The sequence below is a fragment of the Colius striatus genome, chromosome 2 (genome assembly GCF_028858725.1).
Source record: "Colius striatus isolate bColStr4 chromosome 2, bColStr4.1.hap1, whole genome shotgun sequence".
Lineage (NCBI taxonomy): Eukaryota > Metazoa > Chordata > Aves > Coliiformes > Coliidae > Colius > Colius striatus.
In genome coordinates this window covers 57,737,413-57,746,666 of record NC_084760.1, presented here as the reverse complement: position 1 = coordinate 57,746,666, position 9,254 = coordinate 57,737,413, and positions in this window count along the sequence as shown.

The window sequence follows — 9,254 nt, the reverse complement described above, 5'->3', positions numbered from 1 at the left end:
GCAAAACATGAGCTTTTGTGCTGACTGAACATTTTGCTTGTGACTGGCTTTTTGAATAACTGTTGCTAGCACTCCTGCTCATGGAGCTAGTTTGTTGCTTCAGTGATTTGAAGTTAAATCTTCAAATCGAGCTTCCTATCAAACAAGAAGACATTGTATTTCATCCAGCCATTCCTGTACTGAGAGCAATAATTAATTTCTGACCCAAAACCAATGTGTTTAGCTAAGGTTTCTGGAAAGAAACTGTAGACAACAGTGGTGGAGAACTGTCATACCATTCAGTATCACCTAGATTGCTGATTTATATATGTATACACACATACACAAAGGCAGGTTATAGGTATATGTCTCATTTCTCACTTTAACTAGTTTGGCTTAATTTTTTAGCCATTATTCTTGCAACACCGTGTCTGTACAGTTAGAGATATTTTAAACCCTATATATTTCTTCATGAAATGTCACCATGTAACCATGTCATCTTTTTTTTCCTCCTGACTGAAGTCTTTAAGTGTGTTTATTTGTTTGCTTGTTTGTTTCCTAGGACAGTGCCTTTCAGTCTGCTAGCCTGGATTGTATCTTTTCTTGCTTGACATGAAACACTTGCAGGATTGTGCTGAAAACATGTTCACTGAATAGTTCCAGTTTAGTAAGTGATCAAGATCATTGCAATTGATAGCCTTAGCCTGATCTTGTGTACTTCTTTCTTACCTATTTTTTTTCAGTCGGTAGTTTTAGCATCAGTGATTTTATATTTATTTCTTGGTCCACGCAAAAATGATGACTGTTACTAGAGTTCAGTTGAGGTCTTCAGAAGCTTCCCAGACACATTCTCTTTCAATGATGATTCCTTACTAATGACCAGTTCTGACAGATAAGGTCACATATTTCTTTGTACTGTAACACCAAAGAGTGCTAATTTTTAAAGCTAGAATGTTGTGTGTTTCAAAGCTGATTGTGTTACCCAGCTGGACAAAGCTTTATGTTAAGGTTATATCTCATATTATAATATCCAAAATTACTAAAAGTTACATATGGGCAAACTACTTTTATCAACTAAACTCTTCCATGAGTGAAATCATTGTCTTACACTAAATATTTCACATAAACTGTGTGCCTTGACATTGCACACACATCCTACCTTGAATATGATATCAGGGTAGATGAACTGCAGATATTCAAATCCTCTTTTGTGTTCTGTTTGAGTATTTCCAGGTTTGGGATTTTCTCAATTATACTAAGATATATCAGAAATAAGGACAGAAGTCCATGGATATGAATAGCTTATTTTTCTATAACTCCTGAATGAAAGCCATCAAAACTCAGGCTGTATTGCATATTCAGATTTTTTTTAATAATTTAATTATTTTAAAGAAAAATATGTTCTTTTACTGGAACATTTTGTGCATATGTTGTTTGCAAAATTGTGTGATCGTTTTTAAGGAGAGATGGTTGGAGTTTTAAAAATGTCCTTCTCATGGTTATAGGTCAATTGAGTTCAATTATAACAACATATTCCAAAGCAAGGTTGTCAAATCCATGACATCAGACAAATGTATTTGTGAGCAAGTACCTTGGATGATTGCATCTGGTAGCAAGGACTGGCTTTACAAGAAAGGTGTCACATGAGGAAACTGAGGGGAAAAAAAAGGCTCCCATTTTTTAACAGATTTACCATGCAAATCAATGCACCAAACTTATACTTACCATTCAATACAGAGAGTGCAATATCTCAGTTCAGCACTGTAGGTGAGACCATGTAATCCTTTGATTGTAATACTATTAGAAGATGATAAAATTTGGGTAACATTGCGTTTTCATTAGTTATGAGCCTTGTGCTCCAAAGAAGTCCCGCTTCATCTTGTAGTTGAGTATTCTTTAAATAAATGTTGGAGAAAAGGAAATTTCTGCAATGTTTCAGGAAATGTCAGGAATATCCCCACTTTCCCTATGATGTTCTTCTGTTTTTACATTTCTTAAAAGAATGTGAAAACAAGATGTAACTGTAACTTCCCTTGTCTTCTGTTGACACAGTTATTTACTCAACAAATGTGAATAATCGCTAGAGATCAAACTGCTCTCAGAATCTGATCTTATCTGCTTGCAGTACAAGTGGGTTTCTTCCAGTGTGTTTCTTGGCTAAACCCACCCATGTGCTCTCACTATTAGAACTTGCAAACTGGATATAGAAGCCATTCCCTCTGACAGTGCTTCTTACTGTACTTGCTCTCAGGAGTGACAGGATGGCTTGTGGTAGCTGGCTGGCTCCAACTCTGGCTCAAAAATTTTACTAGAATTTTGATTTTTTTTTCCCCTCTGTGAGACACTGACATAAACAGGAATAAGGAACTCCAAAAACTATGACATCATTTATTTTCCACCCAAACAGACTGTATGTGGGCCATTTTTCCAACAGCAAAGAAAGTTCTGTCAGTTTATTGCCTGGGTGCACAGTTTGCATTTAATTTTCCCTCATCATCATCACACTGGTTTATTGACACGTCCAGATGGAATAACGAGCAGATCTGGAGATTCAGATGCTCAACATGGCTTTTACCATGGAGGCAACTCCTACTATTCAAAGGGGCCTTAAAACATCTTTAATCCCTGTGCTGAGTCAACACCCTTAATGAGAAGACTCTCTTGAATGATAAAGAGGAAGCAGATCCAGATTGGAAGATGGAGGAGCCAAAATCCAAAATTATTCATCTGTTCTGGTTAGTAAGATACTTCCTTGGCTACATAAGCCAATATTTTACCAGAGAGACTCCCTAAGGCTAGTGTGGTTTGTGCCAGACAGTGGTATCTCCTGGATTCTTCAGCGTGATAGGTTGGTAATAGAAAGTGCTCCTTGGCAAGCCAGGGGATGGCTTTTGAAATAGAGGCTGAGCTTCTGTTCAGGAGAAGAGGCAAGTTTCATTCTCCCGATCTTCTAATTGTAGAAAATGGGATAAAATCGTCATTTGACATATTAATTTTTTTAATGTTAAGAGTGTATCTCAAAAAGCCTCTCTAGCCACTTGCAAACCCACTCAAATTGATTTTCAACACTGGCACTGAGGATGAAATCTCTCTCCTGGAATGCTCCTGCAAGAAAAAAGATTTCTTTATTGAAAATGGAGCTTCCAGGACCACAAGAACAGCTGGAGTTTGTTGATCTTTAACTTATGACAAACACCCCTTATTATGTTTTGCAGTATGAACTCAGCTTTTCTTACTTCCTGAGGAGAGAAAATGTTACGTCTGCCTTCCTGATCAGGCTGCAACAGTTTATTCATTTCCTAGGAATGCCAATTCAGTGTCTTTCTTCTTTCTCTTACAGTCAAACTGCTCAGCAATTTACAAGTGTCTCAATGAAAACATCCTGTAAGCACATCTTCATTATGTCCATCCATGAGCATATCAATATTTGTACACATTTCTAGCCATTACAACTCATAAGCTGTAAAGCTGATGTGCTAATCTGAAGCAGAAGGCTGTTTTGGCCTCTGCTGCTTTTCTGTAAGAAAAGAACACACCATATCACCACATCCTCGATACACATGTGCTCTGGAGCACAGTATTAGCACAGTGTATGGCTCTTTTGTTTAAGCAAGAGCTCCTGCCTTGCAACGAACCTGAAGTGTGTGGCTGGTTTTTGTTTTCCATGAAGGTGGTTAGATGCTGTTAGTCATGAGAAAAAAAAAAACAAACAACCCAAACAACAAAACATTCAAACTTTTTTGAAGGGAGAATCATATCTGGTGAACCTTCAAGTACTCTTATTGGACAAGCTGCCTTGTCATACCACTGACAACCTTATTAGGGCTAGTTTCGGTGATTTATGATTTCAATTGTAGAGCTGGGCAATCTGTTAAACACTCTTACAATCTCTTGTTGAATGGATTATTATAAAACCTAAGCAAAAGCGTTTTTCCTAAGATTTGAAAGGGATTGATTTTGCATGAATCAGAATTTTTTCTTCCAATGGTACAAAGAAAAATTTCAGTTTGTCCCATCTGGATACTAAACCACAGCTGTTTCAAGCGTTTGAGTTTTCCTCAGGTCTTAGAGATTTGCTTGACCTTATCCTTTCTCCTTTTTCCCTTCCTTCCTCCCTTGCCAGCAAAAGATTTGTAGAGTCATCTCAGTCTTAATTTGACTGAACAAATCAAATGTTTTAAATGAATGATGTCCTGCAAATAACACGATTCTTCTCCCTTGTGGCATTTCTAGCAAAAATCACAATTTGTGATGTTTATGATAAATAATTTTTATGAAGGAAAAGATGGTTATCAAGGGGAGTCAATACGGATTCACCAACCCTTCTATGAGTGCATAACTGTCTGGCTACATGAGGGGAGAGCAGCAGATGTCATCTACCTTGACTTCAGCAAGGTTTTTGACACTGTCTCCCACAATATCCTCATCAGAAAGCTGAGGCAATGTGGCTTAGACAGTGAAGAGGATCAAGAACTGGCTGAATGACAGAATCCAGAGGGTCGTGATCAATGGCACAGAATCGAGTTGGAGGCCTGTGGCCAGTGGAGTTCCACAGGGATCGGTTCTGGGGCCAGTCTTGTTCAACATCTTCATTAATGATCTGGATGAGGGGACAGTGTCCCCTCAGCAAGTTGGCTGATGACACCAAACTGGGAGGACTGGCTGATTCCCCAGAAGGCTGTGCTGCCATTCATCAGGATCTCGACTGGCTTGAGAGTTGGGCAGAGAGGAACCTCATGAGGTTCAACAAGGACAAGTGCAGAGTCCTGCATCTGGGAAGGAACAACCCCACGCACCAGTACAGGCTGGGGGTCGAACTGCTGAAGAGCAGCTCTGCAGAGAGAGACCTGGGAGACCTGGATGATGATAAACTAACCAAGAGTCAGCAATGTGCCCTCGTGGCCAAGAAGGCCAATGGCATCCTGGGATGCATCAAGTAGAGTGTGGCCAGCAGGTCAAGGGAGGTTTTTCACCCCCTTCTGCTCTGTCTCATCCAGAGTCCTGTGTCCAGTTCTGGGCTTCTCAGCTCAAGAGGGACATAGTACTTCTGGAGAGAGTCCAGCACAGGGCCACCAAGATGATCAGGGGACTGGAGCATCTTTCTTATGAGGAAAGGCTGTGAGAACTGGGGTTGTTTATTCTAGAGAAGAAGAAACTGAAGGGGGATCTCATTAATATTTATAAATATCTAAATGGTGGATGTCAGGAGGTTGGGGAATCCATTTTTCTGTTGTATCTAGTGACAGGACAAGGGGTAATGGGAAGACGCTGGAACACAGGAAGTTCCATTTAGACATAAGAAAAAACTATTTTCAAGTGAGGATGAGGGAGCCCTGGCACAGGCTGCCCAGGGAGGGTGTGGATTCTCCTTCTCTAGAGGTCTTCAAAACCCACTTGGACACGTTCCTGAGTGACCTGATCTATGTGGATCTGCTTTATCAGGGAGTTTGAACTAGATGATCTCTAAAGGTCCCTTCCAACCCCTACCATTCTGTGATTCTATAATTCTATGATTTTGCAAAGCCAGCAGACACAAAATCTTGTGTTTCATTTATAGCGGCTAGCAACAAGTGGGTGGAGGATAGCAGAGGTTTGAAGCAGGATTTGACTTGTGTCACTTTTTACATGAGTTCAGGGTACTGCAATACTGCACTTCATGGTATGATGGTAACATCGGCTGTCCTGTGGTACAGGACCTGACAGGACCATGTTGGGCTCTGCTGGGAGACTATTCTGTTTTCATGGATATCACACTCGTCAAGTGACACCATTTAACTCCATGCTGCCCCAGTGATCATGGAAGTCAGCAAAGGTAGCATGTCCCTACACTAAAGAGGCAATCCTGATCAGATACTGGCAGTATCTGATTAGTATCCTTCTTTACCCTGATTCCCCATCACTGTTTTAAACAGATGCTCTGGAAGTCACCAAGGACCTGCTGTCAATGCAATGAAGATATGGTTCCTCACAGGAAATGGCTCATTCCTCTGGCTTGGAGCAGTAATGGCAGAGGATGATTTTTTCACATGCTATTGCAGAGCACAGAGGAAGCTTCAGAGGAAGTACAAATGAATTTCAGGATGTAATATCATGTCATTAATTTTATGAAGTTATCAAAATACAATTTAGGGAAGGGCTTTCCATGCCACTGCTCTTCCTCTAGTGACTTGGCATAATAAGTCTGTATAACAAAAAACACTGCTTCTCCATATTTATGCTTATTGTTTAATGCCAGATTCCTACAACAATATACACCTGAGCTTTTTTAACTTTGTGATGAAAAAGAAACTAGATTTCCTGGAAAGGGGAGGGAACACTCTTATGTCACATCACAGAAATTCTTGTTTGAAGCTTGGGTTCTTACTTCAGCCTCAGCACACCTTTGAGGCCTGTGAGCAGCATTCAGCCTCTCTTAGCCATCTTCCTTTATTAGTGTGAAGCTGTCAGAGTAACTACCAAGGATGGCAATGGAGGCACAGTAGTAACATAACAGCAGAAAAGCACTCCTCCCATAAGTTCTTTGTAATACCTTTAACTAAGGTAGAGCTGTGCTCCATTGCATAGCATCCACACATTGAACTTCTTTCACTGCAGTCAAGGTAAGGGGTACACACTTCTACTACAAATTTTCTTGCTTGGAAAATCAGAGCGGGAGTCTACATTTAACATAAAGAAAAAATAACTCATGTACTTTTCAGTCTGTTTGAACAGCCTGGCCCAGATACTCAATTCACTCTGCTGCAGCAAACTTGCACTTTTATTTTTCATTCTGAGTCTTCAAATAGTATCAACCTCATATTTAATTTCCCTGGTAACTGTATGGAAAAGCATAGAGTATCCTTTGGCATAGATATGCAGAGCAATAACTGAACCTCATGATGAGCAATTTAAAAATATCATCAGTCTTTGACACTGTGGGATATCTTTTCCCACAAAAACCTTGCCTACAGTTTACTGTTTTTACACTCTCCCATTCATTTCCACACAAGCTGCAAAATATTGATCACCATGTCGGTCAGAACCATTGGTCTGCTGCAGGTATTTTGTAGTACAAGAGGTACACACTGATCATAAACCTGAAATTAGCTTTGTAGCTGTTGTGTGTTAATGGAGCCCTCGGCTTATTATGTGAATACAGGTGTAGACACAGAGGGACTGGGATCTGGTCCTAACGTGGCAGCTTGGAAAATCTCAGCTTAAATGACAGATATATGTATTCTGCACAAAATGTTAGAAAATTGTCTCTTCAGTCACCTTCTGTAGTCAAATCAATTCAGTACCATGAGGAATCACTAAGGAAAAAGCCAAGGCTAAGCTGAGACAGTTCAGCCTAGCATAGTGGAACCATTTGCTTAAACCATATTCATTTTGAAGATTAATAATAAAAGACAACTGTGTCAGGCTTTCTGCAGCACCACTTTCCCTGTGCTATTGATCAGCACTGATCACCTCTTCCATATAGCACCTTGGAAAAGCAGTTCATGGCTGGCAGGTAGCTGACTCCTTTGCAACAGGAATGGGAAACAATCTCCTGCAAGATGTTTGAAAACACATTTCATGCAGCACATGTTGGATTACAGCACAGTGAAATAAGTATGTCTGGGACATTTTATCACTACAGTGATGTAACTCCTGTAACTTGCCTGCTTGTGAGGGCAAGAGTGGAGGCAGGCCAGCTGCAGGGTGTGATACTCAACTATTGAATTACAGAGAGACAGCTGGCATTTCCCACACTGGCTGCCACAGCTGTAGATGTAAGAGAGTCAAGTTTTGTAGTTTGGAATATTGCTGATTGAAGTTTAGGTTACATCATCATACATTCCCTGCCTACACTGACGCTTGTTTTTATCCCTAGGGAGCATTTGGCTTTTTGTAAGATAGTTTACTCAAGTTGGCACTTGATAGTGGATACTGATTTACAAACTCTGAGACTAGTACCCATCTCATTGGACCATCTGAACAAAACACAGCATTTCATTTCACCCATTTATTCCTACATCAATTTGGAGAATTTGATTGAAAGACATCTGAGTCAAATGTCGACCAAGAGCTAAAATCCCCACTAGTTCTCTTGGCATTTGTTCCCATAGCTGATTCCACATTCCACTCCTCTGCTTAAAAGATGGGTCTATTTTCTCACTTGAAAACATGAAAAATTTCTCACCTGATATTGACTAGTTCGTATTAGTTCACATCAGGACTTTTTCTCTGCTGGCACAAAGGGCCATGTAGAAGTCAAGCCTGTGTTGTGAATATCAGGGCAAACTAAAATGCATGTAGATTGCTGTGTTGCCTTCCCTCAAGCTGTATCATTAACATCATCAAAGCACCAGCTATGATGTCCTATGTTCCTCTGTCCTACTGTAAACATTGGGTTTCTCATTTTGTCTTACTCTTCGGGGAGTTTGAATTGGTGTATTACTGTAGAAAAAACACATTCTCATTTCATTTTGTTAAAGTATCACTCAGTTACTTTGGAATTGATAACATTATTTACTCTGGAGGAAATGCTGAGACAATCAACTGCTCTTCCACTATTTGTTTTAAAGCAAGCCTGGTGATTGTCCCAGATTTGGGTCTCAGGTTGTCTCAGGTAGCATCAGGAGCACCAGAGCTTGCAACTCCTGCTTCTGGCTTCAAATTCTCCCTCAGTCTGCCATGGCTGCAGCTACTCTTGCAGGTAAAAGAAGGGGCAATTTCACCCCTGTGCTGAGGTGAATGTAGGCTGAGCCTGAGACTGGGACATATATTGTATGTTGCTGTAATCACACAGATTCTGTGACTTTTGAGACTCTAGAGAGAATTTTGAGACTCTAAATAGATCTCCCTCATTTTCCTCTAGAAACTCAGTGAAGCACCTGAACCCGAGGGTGAAGGATGAGAATGTGCTTGGACAATAACTCTTTGTCTGCTCTCAGCATCCACTCTTAACTCAAAAGAGAATTGTCAGACTAGGATGATCTTGCTGTTAAAAGTATCATTCTTGTTTTATGCTGAGGCAAGGTTACGTAGAGTAGGTACCTTAAGATTATCAAAATACACTAAAGAGCATAGTGAGGTCAAACTAGAACAATATAATTTGTATACATCTCTCTCACAGAATCACAGAACAGTAGGGGTTAGAGGGGACCTCTAGAGATCATCTAGTCCAACCCAACTGCTCAAGTGGGCTTACCTTGATCAAGTCACACAGGAATGCATCCAGGTGCGTCCAGAGGAGGAGACTCCACACCCTCCCTGGGCAGCCTGTGCCAGGGCTCTTTCTCACAATAAAT